Source organism: Dermacentor andersoni, chromosome 5 (genome assembly GCF_023375885.2).
Source record: "Dermacentor andersoni chromosome 5, qqDerAnde1_hic_scaffold, whole genome shotgun sequence".
In the NCBI taxonomy this organism is placed as follows: Eukaryota; Metazoa; Arthropoda; class Arachnida; order Ixodida; family Ixodidae; genus Dermacentor; species Dermacentor andersoni.
The window spans coordinates 100,962,098-100,976,782 of NC_092818.1; the positions used below are offsets into that span (position 1 = coordinate 100,962,098).

At 44.2% G+C, this 14,685-nt stretch overlaps 1 long non-coding RNA gene across 1 annotated transcript in view; it reads right to left on the reverse strand.

Moving 5' to 3' along the window:
• Nucleotides 1–14,685, reverse strand: part of LOC140218369 (uncharacterized) — a 179,313-nt gene that overhangs the window by 76,758 nt on the left and 87,870 nt on the right. The gene's annotated exons all lie outside the window — the stretch shown is intronic.

Sequence of the window (14,685 nt, forward strand, 5' to 3'; positions counted from 1 at the left end):
TGATGCAGCGGTTAAACATGCCGCGTCTAATACTAGGCCAAAACGAAGTACGACACAACATACCTTTGTAGATAATGCTAATTAATATTTATTAGATAATGCTAATCTGTGAGAACCGACCGCCAAAGGCCCGGCTGTAAGAAAAAATAAACCTGACAGACTTAGCAATGTGAAAAAACAAATATACAAACAAACAAACAAACAAACAAACAAGCAAACAAGGAAGCAGACGGGCAGACTGTTCATCTTAGGAGTAATTGATTTTTTATCTGTAAAGGTCGACTACTTCGTACTCTAAAGGAGCCAAAGACTAAACTTCAGTTTGATAAAATTTATGAAGCCCCCCCCCCCACACGCACACACACACGCACGCACGCACGCACGCACGCACGCACGCACGCACGCACACACACACACACACACACACACACACACACACACACACACACACACACACACACACACACACACACACAAAATGTCGAAATCCTCGGCATCACACTGACTTACGAAGTGGTAGTTCTGGCGAAAGTTTACAAACTGGAAGTTTGACCGTAATCTATTGTTCTATTAACTTCTTGATGGGAAACTTATAATAATAAAGCTGTTAAGAGCAGTTTATCAATTTAGTGTTTCTCTTTACTGCCACTTTAGATTGGTTTATCAATATTTATTTTACTTGCTCCTTATCTTCTCCTGCGGCGCACCTCCCATTAGATCGATACCTCTCAAGAAGGAGCGAGCCAGATGGTAGGGGGAGCAAAGGACGCGCTGACCGACCGCGGCTTACGAAGAGGTTAGAATAAACAAGACTAAAGAAATAATAACAACCAGGCAAAGCGAAGAAAGCAGGGCGGATGTAAGAATTTCGCCTAGGCAGCGTATTTCTAGCGTCAAGCGTACCGTACTGTGATGCGCAGTCGGGGAAAAGAAATAAAAAAAGAGGAATAACAGAGGGTTGGTGTATGTGGGAAGATGACGAGGTCGACAAACACAGCCCGGTGTTTACCTCATGGTCTGTGGACATACATTACTTTTTCCTTCGTAGCTCTCGACTAAAATGGCAACTAACAGAGTGCACAGCTGTGCGGTTGAAAACTACGGCCCCAGAATACATGTAGCCGATCTTCGCAGTTATAAAAGTTTGTTAAACAATAAATGGAATGAAAAAAAAGGACAATGTTGAAATGCGGTTCCTTTGTTGTAGTGAGAGCATAAGCGTACAACAGCGGAAACGTTACCGGTGTTTACAATTCGTGTGCGGTGTCTGCTTCCGATGCCGTGTTCTTGCATGCACGTGTTTGTTTCCTACATTTTTTTTTTTACTTACGTTACCGGATGCAGGTTTCGCAGATAAAGCAAACAAGTTTGATACAACGTGCCGGTACATCACAAAGAAAAGTCTTGCCAAGCTCCCATAGCGTGAAGTAGTATACCCAGGGTACCCGCAGGCAATAACAGGAAAGCAGCCACCCGCGTGTACTTCCTGTCGGTAAAACGTTGTTTAAATTTTTATTGCAGTATCAATTATACGGACACTCCAGCCACATTTCTGCCATCGGTGTCGGTGTCGCCGTCGCCGTGAGGTTTCGTATGAGCGAAAGCTTGTGAGGGGGAGCCGGCGAACGCGGTTCAATCTCGCGTGCGCGAACGAGTAAAACGCGGCCCGGATGCGTGCCCTCTCCTGTGGCGCGCGAGGCAGGGGGGTGAGACGAGGGAGGAGGGGCGTTCTTCTCCGGAGGCTGCCACGGTGCCTCGATGTCCTCCTCGCTCGCCGCTCCGTACAGAGTGGAGGCAACCGAGGCGTCTACTACGACGTTGGCCACGCGAATCGCGGACGCTATAGTAGACGCCTTGGGCGGACGCAGTAGGGACCCGTTGCCGGCGCTCGTGTGTCTTGAAAGCGGTATGCGACGTGGCTAAGTGCTCGCCCACGCGGGCCTCATCTTCGAAGCGATCTGCGATGTTTGCAGAGTGCGCCTAGTGCCGGTAGCTTCGTATACGCTGTGCTTTCGATGTTTCGTACGCGTTCAAGCGACAGATGCACGGAGGTCAATTGGCTCGCGGCTGCTGCCGCGATCCCTAACTCCGGCGTTTTCACATACAGTTTCCGCTGTCATCGAGCGATATGTGTTTATGTTTAATGTTTACCTGTGCGCGCGTGACACCGTGCTGGTTAATTTAGTTAAAACACGTTGATGGGCTAGTTGGTTTGAATCCATGATAGAATGTGCAAGCGCGACTGAACAAGTATTTAGAAAGAAGCAGACACACAAAGACAGCGCTGTCTCCACGTGTCTGTTTCTTTCTACGTCCACGTTGAGTCACACTTACACATTCTATCATTGTTAATTAAGTTAGTAAACGAATATTTACAAGTTTATATGGCCCACAAAACTACTATGCTTACTTCGTACAGCTATCTATTAATTTGCTATCGCAATCGGTGCTTCGCCTTTCCGGCGGTACTGCGAATTCTTTTTTTTTTACCGCGAAAAGTGGTTAATGGTACGTTGTCGCAAACCCACTCCATCGCATTAACCACCACCAACCCCACCACCACAGCCACCAAAAACAACAACATAAAATGAAATATAAAAAAAATAGCGCTTCTTGTTAATTACACCTGCTATTTTATTCGCCACGAACGACATGCCGCCCCATGCAATGTCACGTGACTATATGGAAAGCACCATAGATTTTCCTAAAATAGTCTACAATAGTTATTACGCTACCACCAGAGTGAACTCATGTTCCCAGTGCTATGTCTAAGGAAACTACAAGCATGGTGCTTCAGTCGGGCGCGCTATATTGGACACAGAGAAATCCCTTCATATTGCCAAATTTGCCATCTTGTAATCTCTTATTGACTAAAGGGGCTGCGACGTCCGGCCTCTCTGATTAGCTCTAAAATGCCGCCATTACAGAATTTGACATTATGACGGAATGGGAAGAGGTACAGAATAGCACCCCAGTATGGGAATGATGGGCAGTACGGGGATTCGACGAAACTTCCAGCTTCGAATTCTTTCAGTTTCGAATGTCGTTGACGCTTTGCAAATAGTTCCCCTTAAACAAAGCATACCGTTATAAATAAAACCATTCAAAATTATTATGCGCGTGCGCAGAGACTTATTTATTATTTATTTTTATTTATTGATTGATACTGTCAGCCCATGACGGGACGGCCTATTGCAGGAGTGGATGTAACATACATAAACAGAGAAGTGCATTAGTGCGATTTAACAATGCAATAAAAAGAAGAAAAAAGACAATGAAGTAGCACTGCTGATATGAAAGACATTAACAATATAATTACGAAGCACATTTTGACTCATTATATCACACTATTAGTACAGAACATCAGGGTGCATCAGGGTACATAAGGCAATGTATTGCTGCCACGAATGCATTAACTAATTTTATTTGGACAATTGAATCAGGCAAAGAGTTCCACTGCTGAATTGCCCTGGGGAAAAAAACAACTATACCTGATGCAGTCATTGTGCACAGTGGAAGGAGGTATATACATACTGTGTCTGTGCCGTGAAGTTTCCTGTGTCTTGATTTGGAAGTACTTGCCATATCTTATTTTGACATGGTTATGAAGTACTATGAACAGGAATTTAAGCCTTTCATACTCCGTACGGTTTTGCAGAGGTGAAAGCTCTGCAAGTTTACATAATTCAATTGGAGAGTGAAAACGGCGGTATTTATTAAATATAAACCTAGAAGTAATGCGCTGGACCTTCTCTAGTTTTAAACAGCTACTTTGGGTGTAGGGATCCGATAATATTTTTGCGTACTCAATTGTGGGTCTTAGCAAGGTTTTGTAAGCTAAAATTTTAATTTCAGGGGAGGCACAGTGCAGGTTACGTCTCAGCCCCCACAATACTTTGTTAGCTTTTGCACGAAGTTCGTTTACGTGAAGGTTCCAACGCAAATCGGGTATAAATATAAGACCTAGATATTTATGTTGTTTAACTCGAGCAAGTTGATGACCGTTGATACTGTATGAAAAATTTAAAATATTCTTCTTTTTAGATATGGACATAAAAACCGAATTAGTTGGGTTAAGCTGAGTTTGCCCCCGATCACACCAGTTCTTAATTTTCTGTAAGTTAAGATTAAGGTCGGCCTGATCACCTGGTGACTCTATTCTCTTGTACAATATGCAGTCGTCGGCAAACATTCTTATCGCCGTGGTTGTTGTATTTGTTGAGAAAACTGATTGCTTAGAAATTTAGAAAGATGAAGTATGAATATTAAGGCTAAGAGGGCGTCTGAAGCCACGGGCACGAAGATAAAACTTCATATGTACTACATGCTTATGATTTTCAGGGTAGCTGAATGATCGTAGCACCAGAGTTGTGTTTGTAGAAAACTCTGTGGAACACACCGCTCTCGAGGACGCCACCAGATGGGGCCACATTCGAGCGTCGCAGTGGAAGAGGGAGCACAGGTTGGTGTCTCGCTACTACTGCCGTAATTGCGACAAATTTGTTGATCCCTGTCCTAAATCGCATATGCGCTTGTCTGCACTGCACCTTTCTTTGCCCAACCAGTGGGGGCGTCGGTCACTGTTCAAAAGAAGATGAAATGCTAGCTGTGCATAAATTAGGGTTAATGTTATTATCAGAAATCATACTATCTCTCGGTGCGTCAGTTATAGAGGTCAGCCACAGGGACGTGTTTGATGCCGTTTGCGGTTACATACAATCAACAAAACGAATAACTTTTTAATTGTTCTCTTGAAATTTGTTTGTTTTTGTATGTTTCCTTTCTTTTTTTTTTCATCGGATATGTAACACTTCAAAAGAATAGGTAATCGTCTCAGCACGCAATTCTTGGCCAATCCCCCAGTGTGGGTATGAGCCATAATATGAGGCTAGCATCATCATCAGCAGCATCAGCATGCCGGGGCTTGTTTCTTGCGCAGAATTTCATTCCGAGATGCCGCGTGTACACTTTCCATGTCATAATTCAAGGAAACCGAGCTTGTACAAGTCGTTTGTAAAAATGATTACACCGCGACTATATTCGCAAACTACCTCGCAGAATATGATGAAAATAGTCTAATAACAATAAACCACCGCGTCTGCTTTATTGATGTGAAAGCGTCAAATGACCTATTAAGCGAAAAAGTCGGCGTCTGTCGTTTTTAGCAGCGAAACGGCACCTAAACTCGCATTGCCATTGGCTGCGACGCGACGTCACGATCAGGCCCCAACGCCTCATAGATAGCAGGTTTGCGCATTCAGCTATATGACGTAATGTTACGTGGACCGGAATTTCCACTGTCAAGCCCAGCGTGATGAAAGCGGTGACGTCAAAATCACCGCTGCTTATTGGGAGCTTCTCCGTCAATTTCTATGGCACACTTTTAAAAAGATTTACATCTTTAGGTCTTACCTTGTCCCACAACAATAATCGTCATCTGTTTTGCCTGCGTTTCCTTTCTTTAACGCTGCTAGCCCGGTACTTCCAAGTCACGAACGGCTTGCGCGTTATCAGCCTGAGACAGCATTCTCGATAGGAAAGTAGCGAGCGCTGAGTTTTCAAGGAAACGAAATTAAGGAAGATGACGATTATCGTTGTGGGACAAGATAAGCCCCAAAGGGTGGAAACCTTTTTAAGAGTACGGTTGAGCACGGTAGCATGACGCCATGAATCGAAGCGCACAGGCTTTGTAATATCTGAGAGGCGTTGGCAGAGCGGGCGAAAGGGAACATCTGCTGCGCTGTTATAGTGCGCCAGGTGCTGCATGAGGGGAGAGGGCATCGCCGATTCGGTGTTACGCGACGTTGGCACTGCAGGCCTCTATGGTACATTACTCGTAGCGCTAAACTCGAAGGACCGCTCAGCACTGTTCAATTAGACTCTAATGATTTCGCATTCACAACTCATAGGAAGCGCTTAGGTGCCTCAAATTTTCTTTTTTGCCAACTATAGGCATAAAAAGAGGAGAATATGCTAAAATAAAGGTAGATTAGAAGAAACTTCCTGCGCGAATAATGCGACACTCGTGATATGCAAAGTGTAGAGTAGCGTTTGTCAATATGGACATCAGTGCGCAGAAGTTTCCGGAATGCGGGCATTATGATGGAGCTTGCAAATATTTAGCAGCCGAAGCACGCGGCTTTGAGCTAAGAAGTTACACTGTGTAGCGTTACACTCCTCAAGCACGATCTAAATGCACTGCCAGAATTTTTTAGGAGTTTGTACACCATGTGGTCATTTTCTTCTTGGAAGAGCGTTGTTTTTACTTGTACGCGTATTTGTTTCTTTTCGGACAGTATTTATTTAGCAGTTTTATACCACGTTCTGTCATTTTACCAATAAGGTAATAAGCGCGCGCATTTCTGTTGGTTGCTTCCGCGTTATGTACCAGCTACGTAGCAATGAATGAATGAATGAATGAGTGAATGAATGAATGAATGAATGAATGAATGACAATAGGCTTTACTGTGGAAGTTGAAATTCAAATCAAGAGCCCTTCATCGACTTTTCAACTACACTCTTGCGGTTTGCCTCATTGTATGTTCTACTGTTTAAGACAACTTCGCTGAGCTCAAAATAAATGACAATGACAATTACGAGCGCTAGGGTAATTCAGAATAACAAGATCTCATGCAGCAAAAGAGACATAAACGTGGCCACACAGTAAGCTATAAAATCAGTAAAGAGACTGCTAGAGTTTTTTTTTGTTGTCTTTACCTTTTCACAAACTCAATAATGAGTTGAACGGAGTGCGGCCCTTGTAGCTACTAAAAAATCTGATAAGTCTTATAAATGTGCACATAATTAAGGGGTCAAACAAACGTTAACGGGCAGGGAGCCACAGTTGATGGCCAAGAACGTCGATAATTTGGCTGAGTGCTAAGCGTGCTGCGTGGTTGCTTACACAGGCCAACGGTCACCCCGTTCGATAGTGGGGACATGGATCCCGAACCATTTATTAGATAACTGACCGGCTTCCCCGCCGTTAGGAGCTCCTGGGAGAGTGGAAATATGCATACTCTTTCTCAGTGTGTCAAACGCCAAGACCTCGTGCGATCGTAAATCACGCGGCCTCGGAGATCGTAAATACAGAGTTAACAGAAAAAAAGAAAGAAAGAAACCTTAGAAAAAGAGAAAGATACTACGCAACGCAGACAAAGGCGAGAACGAAGAGACTGGTGCAAGGAAAGAAAGAAAAAGAAAAAAAGAAAGCCGGTACTCAGATCTGATCTTTATTCTAGCCAATCAGGGCTCGGCAGATATAGGGAAGAGGGCGTCCCTGTAATGGGGAAATAGGCTAAGTGGGACATCCCGCTGAGTGGAAATGTTGTGTTCTGTGCGAGGCGCCGGGGAGGCCGAGCCCCTACAGTATACTGCCAAGATTAGCGCCCATCGGGGCGGCAAACCGAACTTGGCGGAAGGAAAAAGAAAAAAATGACTTGGCAAACGAAGCGCGAACGAAGGCGCGAGGGGATTCCCCTGCGGCAGACGTGACGAATGAGCGTTAAGTCGGCTATCAGCTAACGACTTCAGATGGAAAACCGTGCGAGCCAAGAATAGGGAGCCTACATGCTCCCTAGCGAAGATAGCCTCGCTGAAGAAGTGAACGTGTCGATGGTGGGCATCGAGGCTGTAGTGTCGCCATTTGTCGTTTTTTCTTCTCGCGCACGGAGAAAGGAAAAAAATAGAGGAAATTTTAGGAGGGTGCATTACGTAAAAAATATATATAAATAAAAATTGGATCGAAGAAAATTGGCCCTTAAGTGATCATGTTGCGGCAATATTTAGCGTCGTCAACGACAGCACTCAGCGCACGCTCTTCCGAAAATACAACGGTTGTATGCGGCAGACAGCGCCATGCGGATGCCGTGATTGTGCGCTACAACGAAGACGATGAAGGTATACGTTGTAAATTAAACGAATGTATAGAAACTGGGTACATACCACACCCTGACGTACGCACTGGTCTCAGCGGAACGAATAGTAAACTACAGGTTATAAATCAATCTAATCGTTTCCCTGTGCGCTCGCTAACGCTGAGGGTTTTCTCTTGTCATGCGCCGTGGAGATGCAATGCCTGTAACGCCACTTAATTCTTGCATTCTTTTATGGGGCCAGGGTTGTCAGACGCTTGGCATCTGCCAAAGTTCCTGCTGCGTCACAGCAGTTGTCTTGCGTGCTGCATCGCACCATTTCATCTCCACGTATTGTTAGAACCCCACGCGAACAGCCCCAGCAAGACGCTATACCTTGCTATGGCGTTTGAAGCTTCGCTGTCGGGCGAAACTGCCATTTATGCTACAAAGCTCATAAATAAACTACGACTTCGTAACTTCCCCACACATCTATTCTGATATAGAAGACGAAGAATTAAAGAATAGCCCGGCATCTTTTGCTGTGGTGGCCTCAGGTGGCGGCTCGAAGTGCTTGGACTCGGGCGGCACCTTCGGCTTGACGGACGGCCCAGAGCTGGTTTTCCAGCTCTGATAGCCTTTATTCCATCGAAACGAAAACAATGTTGCACATTGACTGTTTTTCAAAGATTGGGAAAACTTCCTACGCGGTTCGTGAAATGGCTCTGGAACGTCTGTATAAATAATTTGCTGGAGAGGTTGCAATTACACGTCACAGTTAAAAACTTTATCTAATGTTTACCTGGTAACTGCCAGTATGGTCCCTGTATGTACAGGGTGTCTAAACTATCATGAACCAAGATTTGAAAATATGCAAATGCCGGGTAGCTGGACAGAAACAAAGCAACGTTGTTTGCCGTCGCTTGGAGATGATTATTTTTTGCATTCGGCCTACTTACATAATTAGTCTTAAGCTTCTGAAATGTTATAATTAGATGAAAAGTGTCCATTAGAAAATTGTAGAGCAACATGAAAATTCTCGATACAGATTTCTGTTGCTCAATACGCTCTACATAAAAGCGTTTTTCTAAGCGTGAAAGGAGCCCGCGAATACATGCTAAGTGCCTCGAGCGGCCAGTCTCACGGCAATTTTGTGTGTATTCGCGACATTCTTTCACGCTCGGAAAAAACACTTTCATGTAGCATGTATTGGGCAACAGAAATCTGCATCGGGAATTTTTCATGTTGCTCTACAATTTTCTGATCGAAACGTTTCATCTCATTATTATATTCGAGACGCTGAATAAAAAATTCTGTGGAGATCTATGGAAACTGTGTTTGAGTTAGATCAAATAATTTTATGGAAATCCATGGAAACTGTCTTAGAGTTAGATCGCGTACATATAACACGTAGTATAACTTTTTATTCTTAGGTTGTCACGGTATATAGCGCCAGTAACAGCTTCTCTGTATAAGTGTGCGAGTAGAGTCTCGGGTACCAATAGACTGTTACTGGAGGCAAATATATGTAGCCGCTGCTAACACACGTCATCTTGATGAGACTCCGTGCTTACTCTGGTTAGTTTCTATACTTCGTCCCCATATGTAATTAAGATTGTGGGCAACTTGAACTTGAGGAGGTCCCCTCGGCAGTTTAAACTCTGGGACCTGCTTCTGTACTAATATTTGCCATATACTTTCCTGTATTCAGATATGTTCAATAAAACCTTCAAACCTGCAAACCTTCAAACAGATTTAACAGTACATTTATTTAAGTTTTCTTCATATGTTTTAAGCTATAACGTCTCCGAAAGCAAATCAAATAATATTTATCGCACTCTGTTATTGAATTCTTTGCTACTAATGGACAGCAAACAAAGAAGTTGTCATGTCGAGGTTGGGACTATTCAGCTTACATGCGAGGCTCCCTACATAAGACTCGCTTTTGTAGAAAATCATATGCAACCTCCAACGCAGAAGCTGAAACCTTGCTCAGAGGAACGGTCACTCAGCTACCTTCCAATGGGTGCCCGGTCCCTGTGGCTTGGCCGGCCACAAGCTAGCAGATGCGGAAGCAGGAACCGCTATTCCTGCAGCCGCCGGCACAATGATCCCATACTCGCGAAGTCATGTAAACTCTTTGTTGACTGCGCTCACGCCAGATTGCACGACACGTTATTGGACTGGACCGAACCATCGGTAGAGGTGCCTGCGGGAAATATACTGTGGCAGGACTTCTCGCCTCCCGAATAAAGTCAAGCGATGCCAAGCAGGCATGCTTCACCGGATGCGCCTGGGCGCCATCTTCACTCGACGCTGTGGACTTCTCATCGGCCGCGCGGACAGCCCGAACTGTGAACGCTGCGAAGTAGCTGAGACTCTCCAACATCTGTTTTGCGACTGCCCTCTCTACGCGTCACAGCGAAAGATGCTGGCTTCGACGCTAGCAGGCATTGGCAGGCGAATATTGTCCGAAAGCACCTGGGTAGTCATCATCATCAAGTAGGTTCACATGTACTCGCAGTACACCGCAGCGCACCAAATGCAACTATGCGCGGCAAGCTCCATCCTCTGTTGGCTTTCGGCAGGCGCAAACGTTGCTGGGCTACGTATTTATCCAGAACCATGAGAATAATTTGGAGGACGCTTAAGCTTCGCCTTTAAGAGTGGAACACGATAGCGTTCAAAGACCTCTTACTGCTTTTTTTTTTTTTGCTTTACGGCAACTTCAGCTTTTGTAACGGTAACGTTTACCGGGAAATGCTGGCTGCGAACGCTATGCACGAAGGTGAGCTTTCTGCTAGAAACGCATCTTCTTGAATGGGTCGATCTCGATCCTGTTATTGTATCACACTTTTAATATTTCAGCCTGAGAAGAACTGGCACAAACAACATGCGCTGTGGTTTTTTTTTCATTACTTTTGTTTTTGGGCTGCCGTTCTCAATATTCCGAGGAATACCTTTTTAAAAAATGAAACAATAGGTATGAGCAAATTTGGTGGTAGAGAAGTGTTTCGGTATACGTGGTTCGGAATTCGCTTCGAAATTATTTTTTTGCCGATGCGACGACTGAATATCGCGTTAACATAGATGCATTTACTACGGGTACTGTTGGTGACGGCGGGAGAGCTACCCTTGCAGAAAACAACAGTTTACTGCACAATATTTTTTAAATGAAGAAAGCCATTTCTGCTTGCAGTAGTAGGCACTGCTTCCGACTGTTCTCTAATCGAGCTATCAATGTCTCACCACGTGCGAGGTGAAACAGTAGCATGAATAGGGACAAGGGCCGCTATGGACTACTTGAATATCCCCGGACTAGATGCAAGCCTTTAAGGAAACAAGGTGTGCGACCGGGCTAGTTGGTTTTCTGTTAAGGAAACCTTGTGTGTTATTGTATATATGCATCCCTTCTTCTTGTCCTCATCACCATCTTTCAGAATTCTTTTTCGACCTCTTGCCTTTTTCCCCCGTGCAGTGTGGCAAGCTTGAGCATGCTAGCTAAGGCCTGCCTTTTCTAACAAATTATCTCTCCTATGGGCAGCGAGGCTATAGTGAAGCAGGCTAACAAATACATTGCAACCGATTTCGAAATATACAATTGCGCTTACTTTCACCCTGTCGAACGTGTAGTCTTATATCCCCAAGTTATATCCACAAATATGTCCACAAGTACATGACAACTTATGTACCAAACTTATATATCAGAAAACGATAAATCTACAAATAAATAAAAAAGAACGTGTAATGCAGAAGCCAAAGCAGGAATGTGATGGACACATACACACAAGAGGCGCGTCTCCGTTGCTAGGCGACAGCTAGCGCTTTCGGAACGTGCTATAAGTATTCTTTTCCATCTTTCTGCTCGCCAACCTGTTCACCGTGTCCGTCGTCGCCGCGATGCAAGCAACTAGCGAAAAGCGGCGCGGCTGTGCTTAGTGCCGGATTGGGCGGCAAAAAAGATTAGATCAGCGGGCATGGTGCATTGACATTTCCAGTCGATCGCCGCTGCAGAGCATGTGGCGTTCGATTATTTCTCCGCTTCCGCGCGTTGCAGTTCTTGAAGTCCTACGCGTAGAGGTGTACCATCAGCGGTCAGCAACCGCCGCAGCAGAGCGTGGTGGGCACCGAATGCGGCGAATCAATAAGAAACGATATGACATCGCTGCTCAGGCCGAGGACCTTGCGAAAGTTTTTTGTCCCAGTGGTCTCGCGGCGTAATAGACGAGAAAAAACTTGGGGGTCTCGTTTTTTTTTTTCTTCTTCTAATCTTTATCGTGACACTAGAGCATCAGCGCTCTCTGCAGTGGTGGCTTATCGATTCTTTGTTGTTGCGCAATGGTATCTAACGGCTCTTTGACACGCTTGGCCGGCTGGGATTTTACGGAGACGCTGCGTGGATCGGCCATGCTTCGGGTGGAGGCTGGTTGCGTTCAGGTTTCGGATTGTTTGCAGCAGGCTTTCCGTGGCCGACGAAGAGCCATCAAGGTGCACAATGACTCATGTAACGGCACCATCTAAGATATACATATAGGACGTAATACGGCAGTTCCTTTTTTTTTCTTTTTCTTTCTTACTGGCTATGGCGTTGGGCTGCTAAACACGACGTCACGGGATCGAATCCCCGCAACGGCGGTCGCACTTCGATGGGGGCGAAATGCGAAAACACCTATGTATTTAGATTTAGGTGCACGGTAAAGAACCCCAGGTGGTCCAAATTTTCGGAGTCCCTCACTACGGCGTGTCTCGTAATCAGATCGTGGATTTGGCGCGCGAAATCACATGTCATTTTTTTTTTGTTGCTTTGATTGAATCTGGTCTGCTGTGACGCAGATTAGTGAAACAGAATGCATTTTTTTTTTTCTGAACACTTTCACGACTTACCGAGTCATGCGATTTAACGTATCTATAATATCTACTGTATATAATATATATATGCTGCTCGCAAATCAGTCATTGAAAGCATTAATTTTCTTTTGAAGCATTTTTAGTTTGTTTGTGTGAGTGATAAATATGTGGTACTATGTGTGGAAATTTGCATATGCATCTTCATGTGCATCGTATTTCAAGTGTACTTGTGTGATTTATTAATATGTTATATTATGCATTGTAATCTGCATGTTTTTCATTTTTTCCTTTGTAACGGCGTATCTTAGTCCTTTACCTGTGCACCTTGTATAGCCGCTGCCATGTAACGGTCACCTGGGCCCCGTCAAGCCGTTTTTACGACTTTTAGCCAAGCGAACCTTCCAGCATATTGTCTGGTAAGTAAACTTGAACTTGAACTTGAAAGCAACGCTGGGGCTATGAGAAACGGCGCAGTGGAATGACTGCGGTTTAATTTTGACCATCTGGGGCTGCTTAACGTGCATCTTAATCAAAGTACACGAGTGTTTTTGCATTTCGCGTTCATCGAAAGATCGCCGCTGCGGTCGCGTATCGAGCTTTCGAACTTGTGCAATAATTATATATAATTATATATATATATATATATATATATATATATATATATATATATATATATATATATATGTAAAACGAAAATGTAGCCATAGTTTAAACAACGAAATTTGATTTTCTTTCTTAGACACGCGTCACGTGTTCTCTAAGGTTCGATTCCCTAGAAGTTCCCTTTCTTATCTTATTCTTCGCTTCTTTGACAACGACATATACCTGCTGAAGAATCGAAGAATATACATTAGCTCGACAGCCAGCGTTCTGTGTCATCTATTCTATTCGTTTGCATTAGGAGCGCTGGAGATAGTGCTGCGACTTAAAGCATATTCTTGCAACCACAACGAAAAGCTTAGGAAATTACGCGTGCGGGCTGTTCGCGGTACCCTACTCTAATTGGGCACAGATGTGAAACGGCGTGCTACAGGTACAAATAATAAAATGTCCAACCACAAGGAGAGGGACAGGGGCAGGAGGGGGTGGTGGATTGCAAGATGCATGGTTGAGCGAGTTCCTTAAGTCTATCGTTAACTTGTAGGTCGGCTAGGGTCAATGAAAGAACGTGCACCAAACAAGCGCACTTGTATTCGGCGGCTCTCTTGGCAGTCGTCTGGCTAAACAGGCGTGTTCAGCTTTTGACGGACGTTAACTATCAGCAATAAATGAGCTTAAACTAGCAGAGTATTCAACTAAAAATCTATGTTCATTCATTTATTAAAATAAATAATTGCTTTCACTCGAGGATATGATGGCCGAACTTCCTTTCTTTATTTTTTACGCCACAATGACGTACCTCATGCACCCGTACGAGAATGGGACGTCACGAATTTTAAAGTAGTTTCTCATGCTTGTACCCTTTTATCTTTCGAAAAGCGCCTCAATCTTATAAGGTCATGTCAGCGCTTACTTTAAAACTTACGGTATGCCCCTTTTTGGCGACCATAAGTTGACTAGACTTGACTACACGTTGTCAAAATCTATGATGTCCCGGCGAGCTGGTGGGGTAGCATCAGGACAATGTAGCCACCATGTTTCGTTCTTGCGTCTTTTTCTGGCTTACCACGACTTCACTTGCAGTAAGTGAGGCCGTTTTACTATTGCAGAGACGTAGGTTACTAACATAAGTTTAAAATAATATACATTTCTTTAACCTAATGTTTGTCTTCCTCCAGACACTGCCGACCGATGTTCAGGTGTCAGCCGCGTGCTAAGCAGTTCCGGTACGGTCAGTGGGCTTTTCCTCTTATCAATCAATCAATCAATCAATCAATCAATCAATCAATCAATCAATCAATCAATCAATCAATCAATCAATCAATCAATCAATCAATCAATCAATCAATCAATCTCTATTGTTTTTCGCGCGCTAAAATCATGC